Below are 16,195 nucleotides of genomic sequence, written 5' to 3'. Positions count from 1 at the left end.
GTTTAAGGGTTCTAAGACTTGGGTCTTTTAAGACCTAGCAAAATTTCATAAAGCAAAACAAAATAGAAACAAAAATAGGGAATTGACCTAGGGTGGCTGTATTAATTTGCTAGGGCTACTGTAACAAATTACCACAAACTAGGAGGTTTAAACAACAGAAATTTATTGTCTCAGAGTTCTGGAAGCTAAAAGTCTGAGATCAAGATGTCAGCACATTTGGTTCCTTACGAGGTCTGTGAGACAGAATCTGTTCCATGTCTCTCTCTTAGCTTCTGGTGGTTTGATGGCAATCTTTGGCATTCATTGGCTTATAGGTGACATTCTCTTAGTGTCTTCACCTCATCTTCACTTTGTATGCGTCTGTCCCTGTGTCCAAATTTCCGCCTTTTATAAGGACACAGTCATTTGGATGACAACCCCCCCCCATGACTTCAATTTAACTCAGTCATCTGCAAAGCTTCTATTTCCAAATAAGATCCCATTCACAGGTTCTGGGGATTAGTACTTCAACATCTTTTGCAGGGACTAAATTCAACCAACAACAATGGCCAACTAATAATTTAGTTAACTAAGGACATTCGGAAAAGAACCCTGCAGTCTACTATCTTCATTACTTCAAAAAGAAGAAAATTTAACACCAAAAATTTTAGGAATGTTATCATCTCACTGCAAAGGGCAGCCTTTCCCAGAAAGAGCAGCTGCAACCTTACATCAACCAACAAGAGTGCATGGACTGTGTAGCTCCTACTTCCTAATCGTTCTCTGGGTTAATGGAGACTTCGACACAGGTCAGCAGAGATCTGTGGAAAGGATTTCTTTGGTGTATTTGATCTATTACAACTGCTTGACCACTGCTGAAACTGCCCTGCAACCACCTTAGCCTGAGTTTTGAAACTGTAGTTCTCACATGCAAATGACACAGACTATCAAAATGTACACTGCTCACACTTCTGTACCTGAGATTACATGAGACCTGGTTCCTTTCCTGTTTTCTGTATTTTCTTCCACAAGTATGCTATGGTCTGTTTCTCTGAAACAGAAATTTGTCTTTGTGAAATCTCACTGCCCCTGCAGAGCATTCTAAAACATCTCTGTAGCATCTGGAATCCAAATTTCAGCTTTGAGTCTCCCTGCCTGGTTTACAAAGTGATGTTGATTTAATCAGCCATTTCATTGGATTTTGGGTGAATGATTTTGAAGTTTTATAGGAGGAGCAGTAACCTTTATTCAAAGGCAATGATTGATCAAAAGCAACCACTTGAATTCTGGGACCGCTCTTCTCTTATGTGGGAGCAGTGACAAGCTTGCTTGAACCTTCAGAATACTAACCACATTAACCTTGGATTGTTAGAGCTGCTATTCATGACCAGCAATTGACCTGCTCAGAAAGCCCTATACATACACAGAGGGTAGACTATGGACTCTCAAGTAGTTTTCAGAAAAAAAGGAAAGGATGGGTAAAGATCATGGCTTATATTTTTTGATCATTTCTCCTATTTGTTATTTCTTTTTCAGGATTCTATCCCCTCACTCTTAGTGCTGTACAAATACTCAAATTTGAAGTGTGAAGAGAAAACCTTTAAAGAGAGGAAAAATAAGGAAATGTTAAGAGTCATGCTGTAGGTGAAAAGACTGGACTAGGTGTTTTGACCCCTGTCTCTGCCACTTTATAGCTGCATAATCTAGGGCACAATATTTACTCTCCTTGAGTCTCAGTTTCATCATTTATAAAATGGAATTAATAACATCTACTTCTTAAGGCTGTTGTAAAGATTAATATATCTCTGTTGGGGAGGGGACTGGGATACAGGGAGGGCTTTCAAGAAGCCAAGAGTAAGTTTAATGTACTTTTGCCTAAAGGTGAGGCTTGACTGACCTAAATGTCACAGAAATTGTGATTCATGACAGCACTCCAAAAAAATCTAATATTTTTTTATGAATCGAGCAATTATGGAAGATATCTTTTGAAAGAAATGATGAGTTCGCTTTCAACAAGAGTAGAAAATAATCAAATATTCTTCATATCAAACAACCAGATGGATACTGTGATGCGTCTAGCTATTCAAGGTCGCATAAGAAACTGGGAATTAAAAGTAGTTTTCTGGCAGACTTCCAGGATCAAAATGCCATTTGGTATTTAACAGAGTTAAGCTGATGATTATCGCAAAACTACATAAGAAATAAAATTTATCAGGCCCTTCAAAATGTTACTTTCCATTCTAACCAGAAGCAAAATGCGCTTCTTGGCATTTGTAGTTTCTTTTTGAATAGGGCAAAAGATGTGCATTGGTTTTACTGTTACAAGTGAATTAAAATTTTTTATTTGAAGAATAAAATTGTTGGGTTGAAGAAATTGTTAAATAGGATTTGGAGAATGTAGAAGATATAATTAAAATATCAGGGAAGGTACCAACAAACGAACTTTCTCTGTTGCTTTTATTCCTAGCACCAAATGCACTTTTGACTAGAACATTTGGAGAATTTCACCTTGGCAGCAGTTTTCAAAGGAATTTTTCCTCACTTATTTGAAAAAGTTGTATAATAAAATCTTATCCATTCACAGAAAAGTCCTGACTCTTCAGGGAAGAGTTCTTAGTCATGTAAAAGCATTTCACGTTCCTTCATGAACACTGACATATGAGCTCAGAGAACTGGGTTCTAATTAAAATAATGGTTTCTCTCTATGATCTTGTCACCTAACTGGGTAAGCCAGATGTTGGCGAAAGTCCTGGTGAGGTAACCTCATCAGGAAATCACGATATCACAGGGAAAGATGTACACTTAACAGAGCAATCAAGACACTACACTACGATTCCCAGCACATTCCCAGACCCTACACCACAATTCCCAGATGTTACTGTCCTGATATCTTTCTCCACACCACCGTCCCACAGCTGAAACAAGAGGCAGTGGCTGAGGGAGAACGCATCATCAGCCTGTTCTAGATTTAAACCACAGCGCTGCCACTTATTCAGCTGCATGACTTTAGAAAGGTCTGCACTGCTCTGAGCCTCAGCCTCCTCTATACTGTGGGGAAACCAGTATCTACCTCGCAAGGATTATTCTAAAATTAAGTTTGGTGACAAGTATAAGGTGCCTGGCACATAAAAGAATACCTACGTTCAAACTACGTGAAGAAGACGATGATGCGAGAAGCTGTGGATTTGGAGCTAATAAACTAGATCCAATTAGAGCTGTTTTGTTTTTAGTTTAATTCAAGGTTGTAGCCATCAAGCATAAAAACAAACAAACAAACAGTGGACCTTGTTTGTACTTTCCAGGAGCCAATCTCCTAACCACAGAAAGCACATAGATGAAATATTATTTAATATATACTTTAAGATCTGCTGTGGGTATGGTATTATCTGAATGTTCTTGCTTCAATGCAGGTTGTAATTAGTGGTGGAGGAAGACAGAAGGCAGGGTTACGTTTATCCTTGGAGGGCCTGGTGTAATTTCTATGAGTACATGCACATGATAGACGTACTTTCTCTTGTAGCAGTTTTTCTCTGTGTACTTCTCATTTGAGATGAATGGCAGATAACAGCCACCATTTGCTAAGCTCCCACTCTGTGCCAGGCACTATGAATACACTATCTTGTTTAAACCTCAGAACAAACCTGTGAGGTAGGGTTATTATCAGCATTTTACAGATGAGGAAACACAGGCTTAGAGCAGTTCACTGATATGCCTCAACACTACAGCTAATAAGTGACAGAAATGAGATTGAAATGCAGATCTGTCTGCTTCCAGTCTTTTTTCTCCTGAAACTCCGTGTTCTACTATCTCACCTCTATGTACTTCACACTAGAGGCCATAGAGTAAGTGCTCCAAAATATTTATTCGTGATTGATTATAAAGAAATAAGTCGCTAGCCTAAAGGAAGCCCTTTCAAAATTGACTCAGGCCTATTTTGGATTTCCTTTTCCCAGTTAGCTGGGATTTCATAGCGAAAATTTTGTTGATTTGCTGCATTCCCACTTTTAAACGCAGCTTCAAATTTCTTTGTCTAAGACTCACAGAACATGGCCCTTTTACCTGATTCTCCATACTATATAAAGCATTTGCTAAGCTTGTTAGGACCTTCTGGGATCTCCCTTAATGATCTGACATTGGCGTAATTTTGCAATCTTCTCTTCCTTAGGCTATGAGTAGGTTGCAAGAAAGACCACACTATTTTTATGATTTTTGTTGTTAGAGGAAAAGAATGTTATGCAAGTCTGCAAGCTCTAAAAGCCAAATGTCCCTGGTGGCACAGTGGTTAAGAGTCCGCCTGCCAATGCAGGTGACACGGGTTTGAGCCCTGGTCCAGGAAGATCCTACATGCCATGGAGCAACTAAGCCCGTGCACCCCAACTACTGAGCCTGCTCTCTAGAGCCCACGAGAGTCACAACTACTGAAACCCGTGCACCTAGAGCCCATGTTCTGCAACAAGAGAAGCCACTGCAATGAGAAGCCCGCGCACCACAACGAAGAGTAGCCACCGCTTGCCACAACTAGAGAAAGCCTGCACACAGCAACGAAGACCCATTGCAGCCAAAAAATAAATAAGTAAATAAATTTATTTTTTTAAAAAGAAACCAAGCCAAATGGATCAAGAACACAGTTCCAGCCCTAAAGGGCATCTGATCTAAAACCACAAATGGATGTAACATGGCACTGATTTGCTTTCCTCAAGCAGTTGCAGACATCATTCGACGTCGCCATATTTTAAAACTGGAGGGGCTTTTTTCTTTCTTTTTTTTTCCAATGTATTTTATTTTATATTTTATTTTATGGCTGTACTGCTTGGCATGCAGTATCTTAGTTCCCCGGCCAGGGATCGAACCTGGGACCCCTGCACTGGAAGCATGGAGTCCTAACCACTGGACTGCCAGGGAAGATTCACTTTTATCAGTTAGAATAAGCGAGAGAGAAAAAAGAATCTCTACAAAGGGTAGCAAGGAGGGAGGGAGGGAACAGTGCTTGAAGTGTTAAGCCTTTAAAATTTATTGAAATATTTCTGGCTGTTTTATCAATATTTAACTGTCAGTCTGAGGCCGACATCTCCAGTCATGGCTGAGTGTGTTTATATCAAATGGGAATACAGGAAATGCATACCAAAATCAAATAGAAATAATTTTGGATTATTGTTCCTTTATTCTTTCATTAAGCAATCATTGATCGAGTGCCTGTGTGATGAATGATAGTCCCTGCCTGCTAGAAATTCATGGTCTAGGGTCAGAAGTAGACAAAGATGGAGTGGGGTAAGTGGGATATGATAGTGGCATTGCCTGTTGTACGTGAATTCTAGAGTGTCACCTAATCCTACCTGGTAGGAAGTGTGTCAGGGAAGCCCCTCCCAGAGAAGATAAAGGGGAATTTTGCAAGATGAGAAGTCACTGTGGCAAAGAAGCAGGTTCCAGAGAGAATAGCTTGCAGATGTGTTTGAAGAAAGTAAGAGGGCTTTAAGTTTGAACTTTGTCTTAAGAAGAATGATTGAAAGATTATTACTCGGAACATGATAAAACCATTTTCTCTTGTAGCAACATGGAGATTAGGTCAGGGAAGGCTATGTGTGAGAAAGAGAGCCGGCAGTTAAAGTAAGAAAAAAATATTTGTCAGGGAGGATGGATATTTAAGTGATGCAATTGGTAAAATGGCATAAATGGCTGGGAAATGATTAGATGGACCTGACAGCTAAGTAGATGATAGTGCCATTTACCAAGATACCATGTATAAGAGAGAGTTTGCAAGGGATGGCACTCAAGATGGATTGTAGCATGAATTAATAGGCCAGTATTTGTGTTACAGTGTTATGTCTACTTCTTTCATCCTTAAGTATATTGTAGAGGTTAGAAGCATGATTTGGGGGATCATTTCAGATCTCAAATCTACCACTTACTGGCTTTCTGATCCTAAGAAGACCACTTACACTCTATAAGCGTCAGTGTTCTCATTGGTAAAATGATGATAAGAATACTTATGTCACAGGGATGTCACAAGAAACGGTTAAAAGAGAAAATCCACACAGAGTGCCTTCAAGTGAGTGTTGAAGAATAATAATGCCAGTTATTATTACTACTCTTGCTATTTATTGTCCATGAATGTTCACTGAATGCAGGGTCTAAATTTTTTTCCTTTGACTTTGTGCCCCCCAAGTGCCTTCTCTAGTGGTCTGTATGTAATTGTCCATCAGGAAATAATTGCTGAATTGAACTGAATTGAAATGGTGGAACATGGAAGCACCAAATGAAGTTTCTGAAAGAGATGGAGAAGGATTCATGCATGTTTAATGCACAACAAATTCAGGTAAATGTCACACAGTAAAGGTCAAGAGTGACATTTGGGGATGAAGGACAGGAAAAGAGCAATGGTATTAATGAAGTGAAATGGAAGATGGCTCCTAACAGTAAAGAAAGCAAACTGACCCAAGGGAAGGGGCCTCAGAAGGAGTCCTCCCAGACTAACTCAAGAGGAGTTAGTGACTTGATGTTTTTCTTTCTCAGCTCAAGGATCTACCAAGACGTCACATCAGAAGTCATCTAACATATTACTTCTAGAAGAAAACCACAGGGCATAAACCTTATAAAAAGAATCATATGCCAGCCTAGAATAGAAACCTATTCTGAACACTGATATATTGTTCAGTTGGCATCATGACTCTTGTTTTATTTTTCTTTTAGTAATTTAATCTTTTCTGAATGTGAGCCATTTTAAACTTTATATATAAATAAAAAAATTAAAATAATTGCTTTTGCATCTTCAAACTAAACTTGTCCAGCAGAGAAATAAAATAATTATATTTATTATTAACAGAACATAAATAAAGTATAAACCAACAAGGTGGAGCACAACCTTAAGTGGAAATTCTCTTGGTGCACTGGATTTAGATTTGGGGGGTTAATGTGCATGTTGCAGAGGGGCGATTTAGCATAGATCTAGCTATAATAGGTCAGCAGCATGTAAATCTAAGACAAGGTGGCCTGAAAAAGGGGGAAAACTTCTTTAACACCAGATGAATTCAGCAGCTTTCAAACACTTTATCTTCTAACAAACCTCCCAAACTCTTGCAGTGCATGACCACCCACTCTAACCCAGGGCAGCTGCAAACTGTATGCACACTGTTCATAGCACAAGGGTGCCAGGCAGAAGAGAGGGAAGGGATCCCTAAGAAAGAAAGATCTTTTCCTCCTTTGCACAAATGCATGGGTAAATAACAGCCTGGCTAGATCCCATGCTCCCCATTGTCTTTCCATTAAAAAAAAAAAATCCCCAAATACACAAATCAAGGCCTCATTTCTCACTATAGAATGGCACACTCTATGATGAATTTAAAAGCCTCTCAGATGAGTTTAAAAGCCTGGTCGGATGACTGGAAAATGAGGATCAATGTAGGTACATTTGGTGTTCCTGAGCCTCCCTGCCCCTCTCTGTGGTTCTCTCTAGCATATATTATTTATCCTTTACAGCGTGGATTTTCAGAGGCTTTAGATCTGCCTGAGACTGTAAAAGTCTATCTCTTTGGTGCCTTTCATGCCCGTCAGATGTCTCCCGCAATATGACCATCCCTGCTGCTTTTTCTGCTCGGTTGGTGGGCTTGTTGGGACTGTTCTCTGTCTCCCAGAAACTCAGCTTGGAGAAAGGCCAGGGTACTGCTTGCCAGCGTACATGGTACAGCTCTGCTGATTTTCAAAGCGTCAACACCCACAGCTTTGCATGCTTTGATTACCACCAGAACGAAAGAGAGATGGAGACAGTGTTGTTGCTTCATTGCTTTCCAACCAGGATTAAATCCCATGAAACTGTCTGTTCCCACCCTTATTCTGAGTTCCTCAGAGAGTTCTAAATAGAATTTTATATCCAAACATAATGGAAGAAAGAAAATATTTCTTTGCTCTTGTTTACATAATCGTCTATAGTTCGTGTTTGAATATGAGTTTTGGCGTATTATGAAACCCAGCAAAGAAATCACCCAACTAGGAAATAGTAGCTGATGTGAATCAGGCAGCTCATATGTAAAGCAGATTTTTAAAATATGCTTTATTTTCTCTAATGCACCATAGAGAAGATACCAAGGATTTGGGAATTTTAAAACAGAGAGAAATTATTTAGAGGCTTCATTGAAAAATAAGTATCAAGTTTCAACAAACAAAATCTCATATAGAGACCTAGAACTGAACAGAAAGGAAGCCAACTTGTTGCTTCCACAGCGTAAGAAATATCAAGAGGTATGGATTTAGAAATGTAAGACTCACCTTCCCCCTCATCTACCCCACCACCAAAGGGGGGGAAAAAAGGATGCTGCTCAACAATGACAAAATATATATTTGGGTTAAAAGAATTATAATAATTATGATACACTATACACAGAATGATCAGCCAAAGGGCTTGGAGATCAAAGCCAACCACAACCTCAAGCTTTAGCAATTAAACATCTATACCAAGTCATGTGTGACAAACCAGGAAGGAATATATTTACTAAATTCTCCACTTTTAGATTGCAGTGCTCTGTAGAATTCTAACGGAAATGAAGAAAGATCTAAAGGTTATTAGAGTTTATATAAATGTCCTTTCCCCATTTCAGGTGGTCTCACCATTAGCATTTTAGAGGGACTCTTAACACCATGTTGCAAGCCTTCTCTTCATGCCCACAGGGAAAATAGTAAGCTACTTTTCCAAGACTTTCAGATTCCTCATTATCTGTCCCAAACTATCTTCCTAGTTTCATCTTTAGGACCCTCATTCTCACACCCTTATGCCCCAGCTTTCCCCCTTGTTAACGTATTCTTCCTCTTCCACTTCAGTAGCAAGAAGTATTTAAGAAATTGGATTCTGGGGTTAGACAAACCAGGATCCAAGGGTCAGCTCTGCCATATGCTCAGAGTATGACCGTGGAAGTCATTTCAGTCATTAATGAATTCATAAATTCAGCAATATTTATTGAGCCTCTAGTGTGTGCCAGGCTTTGTGCTCCACACTGGGGATAGAGTAAAAAAATAGTGCACAATCCCTGTCCTCACAAGGTCTTTATTCTAGTTGGGAGAGACAGAAAATGTCTGATACATGTCATGATGAAAAACAAAGCTGGGTCAGGATGGGTGTGGAGAAGAGAGAGGCTTGTGTTGTCCACAGGCTGGTCAAGGAAGGCTTTTCTGATAAGATGACCTTTGAACAGAAACCTGAATGAAGGAGGAAGTGAGCTTGCGGATATCTGGAAGACAGTGTTCAGGCAGAGGGATGAGCAAGGTGCATTCCTATTGTATTTGAGGAGCAGCAAAGACGGGGAAAGATGGCTGTTGGGCGGTGGATCCAGGAGACAGTGGTAGGAAATGATGTCACAGAGGAGTGAGGGCAAAATAACGTAGGATCTTGAAAGCCGTGATAAGAACCTTGTGTTTTAATGCATATGAGGTGGGAAGTTGTTGGAAAGTTTGTTCAGAGCACTGACATTATCTGATTCGTGTTTTTAAAAGATCGCAAAATGACTGGGTATAAAGCAATGGCAGAAGCAGACAGACCAGTTAAAAGACTTCTGCAAGAGTTTGAGAGAGAGAGATGAGAAGGGCTTTGATTGGAATAGTGGTGGAGGAGGTGATGCTCTATGGTAGGATGACTCCAGTATCCTCTTCGGGAATTACTTGTCACTGTCATCATATCCCCGATCAAATGAAGTTGCTGTGACGATTATATGAGGTTCATTAGTGTAAAGTGCTTAGGGCAGTTCTTGGCACATAGGAAATGGTTAACAAAAAGACAGTGTTATTTTTACTATCAGGCTCAGCAGAAATGTCACCTCTTTGAAGGCTCGCTCACTACTTACTTCCACCCACCCTCATTGCCAGTACAATCCTCTTGGTTTGCCCTGCATATTGTACACACCATTGCAAGAGTATTTATCATAGCATGTACCCTTGTATTTATGCTTTTGCTTTCTCAGCTAGAATGTGAGCTTGAGGAAGAGGGTGACTATGCCTTATTCTTGGGCCCTCAGAGTCTAACACACCAAAGTTTCTAAATACAAGATTGTTGAATGAGTGAGTTTAAATCCTACCTGCTCCGTGAGGTTTTCTTAACTTACCCTCACCTGTACCTCCACTTATTATTTGGACCAGTCATATCACTAAACGTGTATCACTTAACCTATATTATTTTGTACACAAAATTATTAAATATTTTGCATTTATACCTTGATTCCAACTAAATCATAAAGTCTTATCGAACAGGAATTGTATCTTTTATTCTTTGTATGTCTCAGCGTACTATGTACATTCATGGATCAATTATTATTGTATTGTTAAAGGAAAAGCTTAGTAAGTAAAGACACAGAATTGACTTAAGAATGATTTGACAGAAAGGGTATTACATATTTTTGATGTACTGAGTGAGTGATGTTGTTATAATATAACAATTATTGGTTCAGAGAAACCAGAGTTTACCCCAGAAGCACAAGCCAGAGAAATTTTAGAATGCTTTCAGAGTCACAGGGAAAATAGAGGGACATTTCAGCCTCAAGACTTTTCATAAAAGCTTAGCTTTTTCCTGGTTGTTAAAGGCACCAATAGAAAGAGTCTGACTCTAGAATCAGATAGACTTGGGCTCTGGTGTTTTCAGAAGGAAAATGACGTTGAAACAGTTAGACAAAATAATGAAAGGTACACAGAATTCAATGGAATGCCATTGTAATATCTAGAAGAGTTGTATAAGAATATAACAAGAACAGTAAGAATACAACAAATAAGAGGGGATCTTCCTCAAGTTCCTATCTACAGGAACTTAGAAACTTGATGGAGTTTCTGTAGGTAGTAAGACATATAAGTACCTTAGCTGGCAAATTCTGTGCAAAATTCTATCAAGGGATGTAGCAGCTTGAGGGGGTCGGGCACCAAATCTCTGTGACTGGACAGAAGAATCAGGTATGTAGAGCTTGAACTTGAAGGACACAGGTGGTGAGACCTTCCCAGTTGGAGGGTGTACTAGTTTTTTAATCACTGCAAACTTAACAACTTAAAACAACACAAATTTATTACCTCACCGTTCCTGGGCAGGGAATCTGTGTATGGTAGCTGGATCCTCTGCTCAGGGTCTCCTCAGACTGAAATCACGATATCATCCAGGGCTGTGATCTCATCTGAGGCTTGAGCACACTGAGGCTTGGCCTCTTCCAAGGACAGCAGGAGGGTACCCTCACTGCTTCTTGTCTCTTTTGAGGCTCACCTGGAAAGGTCAGGCCCACTCAGGAAATTTTTTCCCATTTGATTAACTCAAATTCATTACATCTGGAAATTAATTACATCTGGGAAATTCCTTTTGCCATATAACATAACAATCACAGAAGTGATTGCCCATCATATTCACATGTTCTACCCATACTCAAGGAGAGAGGATTATATAGGTCGTGTACACCAGGGGGCTGAAATCTTGGAGCCCATCTCAGAAGGCTGTCTACCTACCACAGAGAACAGTGACTGAGGTAAATGGGACTCAGTGTGTCCCAACGACATTGCTGATAAGGGTCCAGTCATGTCCAGTTAGTAATTCTGTTTTTTTAAGAAACCTCAGCAAACTAGAAGGCAACCCCAAGAATTACTTAGGAAAGTAACATCAAAATTATTGGGGATGATAGAATTGTGTCCTTATCTTTTAATAATGGCATAATTTAGTATTATGTATAAAAAACCCAAAATATAAAAATCAGTGGTAAAATATCTGAATTTAAGAATCTGTGCTTATTTTGAATTTTAAGTATTTATACTATTTACAAAAATTGGGCCTATTAGAGGAACAAGTAAACCTTGCAATTTCAAATTAAAATGAGTAATTGAGTCATTGCTTTAGACCTGAAATTTCAGGTTGAAATCTTACTTGGAACATTTAAGAGAATTTAAAGTTCACCAGATCTATAAATTTAATTTATTAGATTTATAAGAATTACTTAAGTTCTTGGGAAGTTTGTTAAGTCATGTGATTAATGTACTTAAAAAAAAAAGGAAATAAAGATATATTACCTTAATAAATGTGGCTAAATATTCAAGAAATTTAATTAGGTTGTGAAATCTTCCTTCAAAATAATTATAAAATTTGTTAGATTTATGAATGGATTCATAAAATTTATAAACATACAAGCTTAAGAAAGACAAGGGTTTCAAATGTATTGAATACTAATTTTGCACCAAAATAACCTTGAATAGTTCTTTTCTAGGCATAAAAATTGCCCTCAAGAACATAAAAATACTCATGTGTAACAAGTTTCAACCCTGCTATTTTGTATGACCTTTGTCAAGTCACCTAACTTCTCTTAGCTTCACTTTCTCATTTGCAATATGGGGTCAGAATATTAACTTGCAGGGCGGTCCTAAAATGTGAAAGAGATATTTTGCACAAAGTGCTTGACACATTTAGGATCTCAATAATGAGAACTTAAAGAAAAGAAGAAAAAAATCCAGTTCTTTTCCTAAACATAAGGGCAGAGGCTTTGTTTATCGTCCATCCAGGCCACCTTCACTTTGAAGTTCAATCCTCCAAAACCCTCTTAGATAACAATTAGTTTGTTTCGTTTCCAGGCACAAATGATGCTTAAAAGATTAATTTTAATGCCAGAGGCAGTATAGTTGCTTGTGTCAAACCACAGGGGAGGCTGACCACACCCATTAGATGCTCCCCAGAAAGCGGCTGCAGGAAAGCAGCAGCAAACCAGTGTCCCATTTCAGTCCTTAACACTCGAGGCACAGAGGACACAGGGTAAGCATCAGGCTCCAAGGACTTTATGCAGCCAGCGTTTCTGTGCCAATATCTGGGGCCAAATTACTGGAATGGGATCTAAAACACTAGGGGAAGGGAGAAGTTAGTATTCCCTCTAGGCTAATAGTCGCCTGGTGAAATGTCACTGTATTTGTGTCAGAAGGAGCAGAGGAATGCATTCCTGTCTGGGCTGAGTGCACAAAGAAAACCCAGCGGAGAGCAGACCCAATCATTCCATAAGACTTAAGAGTGTATTGTGGTTAATATGGATCTATCCACTTTTCCGGAGTGCTTATATTTGGAAAATGGAAATGTGGTTTCCAAGAAAAAAAGTGTAAAATGAATTATTCTGAGCACTTATACAAATCTTTAAATGTGTCTAACTTTTTGAAAAACTGCAATGAAGTTTGATGGTAATTCTGGAGGGGAGCAAACTCAAATATAGAAAAGTATGTGTGAAAGACAGAGAGAGACAGAGACAGAGATGGAAAGGAGGAATGGAGAAATAGAGAGTCTCAGAGAAAGAAAACAGAGGGACAGATTCCCAGAGAAGCTGTGAGATAAGACCCAGACACAGAGAAAACAAACAAGAAGACATGATATTGAAACACAGAGAGGCCTAACACTGAAAACTGAAGGGACAATAAGGCAAGACTCGGAAGAAAAGATATTTTGTCAACAAAAAATTAATCAGTCGTAGATCGAAAAAATGGAAAATTTTGTTCAAGCCAAGTTGAAGATTATAACCCAGGAACAGACTCCCAGAAAACTCCGAGAACTGTTCCACCCATTAGATGTCAAAGCAGGGTCATACAATGTTTTGAAACAGAGGACTATACGTTAATTGACATATTATTGACAGTTGACACAATCCAGGTCTTCACGTACAACACGAGTAGTGAGTGCGTCATGGGTCCTTGTGGCCCCTTACAAGATTACACAGGAAGGTTATCTCCTCAGGAGTTATCTTGTGATGCTAGGAGAATACTGCTCTTTATGGTTGAGCAGGTATTTCTGCCTATGGGGAGGTTTGGTCGATGCATGATGGAGATACACGATGCACAGTAGGGGGGAGAGAGGAGGCCAAAGGGCAGAGAAAATTTTTTTATGTTCAAATTTTCTTTGACGTGCCTTAGAATACGAATTTTTATTTCATCAATATATAATTTTCAAGGATCCAAGGAAGCAGCCAGAGGACCAGGGGAGAAAAAAGAGAGAGGAAGATACCACAGGGCAACATTCAATTAGGTCAATATTTATTGTATGCCCACGGGGAACATGGCAACCTCCTGGAACTAAAGTGGAAATGAATTGAATTCTCCCCTGTTCTGGAGGGTGGGCAAGTTCAAGTCTGCGGAGCCACCTGGGGCTGAGGAGAGAGTACGTGCAGATCCATACTGTGCTCTGCTTCCAGCTGGCTGGCCTGCAATTCTCTGCCTCCAGGGCGGTCCTGCAACCTGCTCTTCCGTCAACTCCAAGGGGTGGGATAAGGAGGGTGGGAGGGAGACGCAAGAGGGAGGGGATATGGGGATATACGTATGCATATAGCTGATTCACTTTGTTATACAGCAGAAACGAACACAACACTGTAAAGTAATTATACTCCAATAAAGATGTTTAAAAAATAAATAAATAAATACCCCCCCCCAAAAAAAAATCTATAGAGAGACAAAGATGAAAGCGTTATATACTTTTTTTGTTGTTGTTGTTCTTGTAATATCAGGTCTAAAACAAGTGTTACTTAGTAGTGACACCATATTTCTCAAACATAAAAATTTGCAATCTAGATATTTAAAAATAAAAAAATCTTTAAAAATTTTTAAAAGACTGAATCAGAGACCACTTTCATTAGGCTCCCCTCCAAACACACAAAATGTTCTGACATATAATGTGCAGTATTTTTAAAACAAATCTCTCTTTATTTCAAAAAATTCAGCCAAGAAATATTTCTTAGGAATGTCAGAGTACACAGACACATATCTGATCAAAATGTCTCTGAAAGACCTGCAGAAAGGGAAATGTAGTTTGTTATATGACTCATGGTGTCCGTAAGACAAAAATAAACCAGAGGTTTAGAAGAAATACAACTATTCCTAGCAGAGGGATCTATAAAATAGACTGGCAAGGGAAGGATGCAATCATCAAAGCTCATTATACCTCACCAGGGAATCCACACACGTTCAACCACCTCATCTGATAAATCCAAAAGAAAGAATATGCATGGCAAAATAATTTATGGGAACACTAGCTTACCTTTGTTCTTCTTATACTTTCCTACCTTACAGCCAGACCTCTGTGATTGTTACAGAGTGGAAAACAGAAGATGCTTAAAATAAATAGTTCTTTGTGTCATGTAAAAGTGAGAAGTATTAAAGTTGAAGAAACTATGCTACTGGAGGATAAGGGTAGAGAGAGTAACTTTGAGGAACTCAGGAAGAGGGAGCTATGTCTCCCAGACCAAAAAATGGGTCAAAGTCAGGACCCATGCGTTGCTCCAATAGCAAAAGTAGGATTCTAAGGAGGTGGCACATGATGGTGGGAATGTCCTCTTAATGTGCCAGGAGAGTGGCACCCTGGGCACCAGAGTTCCAAACTTTACCAAAGATCCTGTGCCTTGAATGTGAGATGGAGCATGAGAGTGGCCTCGTCAGAAGGATCAGATCACAGAGTCTGGAGCAATGGAAATCTCAATGGTACCCAGTGGACCAACGGCCAATGACTGCCTGTCACATGACGTGATGCTACCTACCACTAACTCTAGGACCTCAGCACAATGCCATGGTGCAAAGAGTCCCAATAGTGACTGCAATTGAATTTTCTACCACCCTGACAAAATAGGCTTAGAGAACAATTTTAGTTGATTTTATAAAAATAAATAAATGAGATACTTTATATGTACCTGTGTTCCTGGTCTGAATGTCATAACTGCCACACAAACTTTGACATCACCTAGAACTAGGACTGAACAATCCTTGGGCACCTTACTTAATTTCCCCAAGTCTCTATTCTCACCATCTGCAGAAAGGAGATAAAAGTAGGACTTAATTCATAAGGTACTATAAGTAGTGAAGATGTAAAGTTCAGTGCCTGGAACATAGTGTTCAATAATGGTTGTTACTTATATTCAGTTTGAAAAATGAATCTATGAGAAGTGAGACACAAAGCTTTCAGCCATTCACAAACACAACCATTGCAAAGAGAGAAACATCACCAGTTATGCACACTGTTTGCCAGATAAAAATAAATTATTTATAGTTCTTCAAGAGATATACCACTATCCCTTGCAGGAAGGATGTGAGAATATGGCCAAGAAAAACACAAACCATCTCCCACAACATGGGGCCACTCAGATCAACATGTCTAATAAACCTCAAACCCATGGGGAAGAACAATAGAGAAGCAATTCAAAGTACTTAATACAGCGATGGCTTTTAACAAGTCAACTGCCACCCTTATCCTCCTTTTTCCCCTCCC

General features: G+C 39.2%; 1 non-coding gene across 1 annotated transcript; it reads right to left on the bottom strand.

Moving 5' to 3' along the window:
- Positions 1-4,808: 4,808 nt before the first annotated feature.
- TRNAW-CCA (transfer RNA tryptophan (anticodon CCA)) lies at positions 4,809-4,881 on the bottom strand. Its single transcript has one exon. It is a non-coding gene; the product is annotated as a tRNA-Trp (tRNA).
- Between the last annotated feature and the right edge of the window lie 11,314 nt (positions 4,882-16,195).

Source organism: Delphinus delphis, chromosome 1, assembly GCF_949987515.2.
Source record: "Delphinus delphis chromosome 1, mDelDel1.2, whole genome shotgun sequence".
Classification (NCBI taxonomy): domain Eukaryota; kingdom Metazoa; phylum Chordata; class Mammalia; order Artiodactyla; family Delphinidae; genus Delphinus; species Delphinus delphis.
The sequence above is the reverse complement of the archived record's forward strand: the minus strand, read 5'-3'. Positions and strand labels throughout refer to the sequence as shown.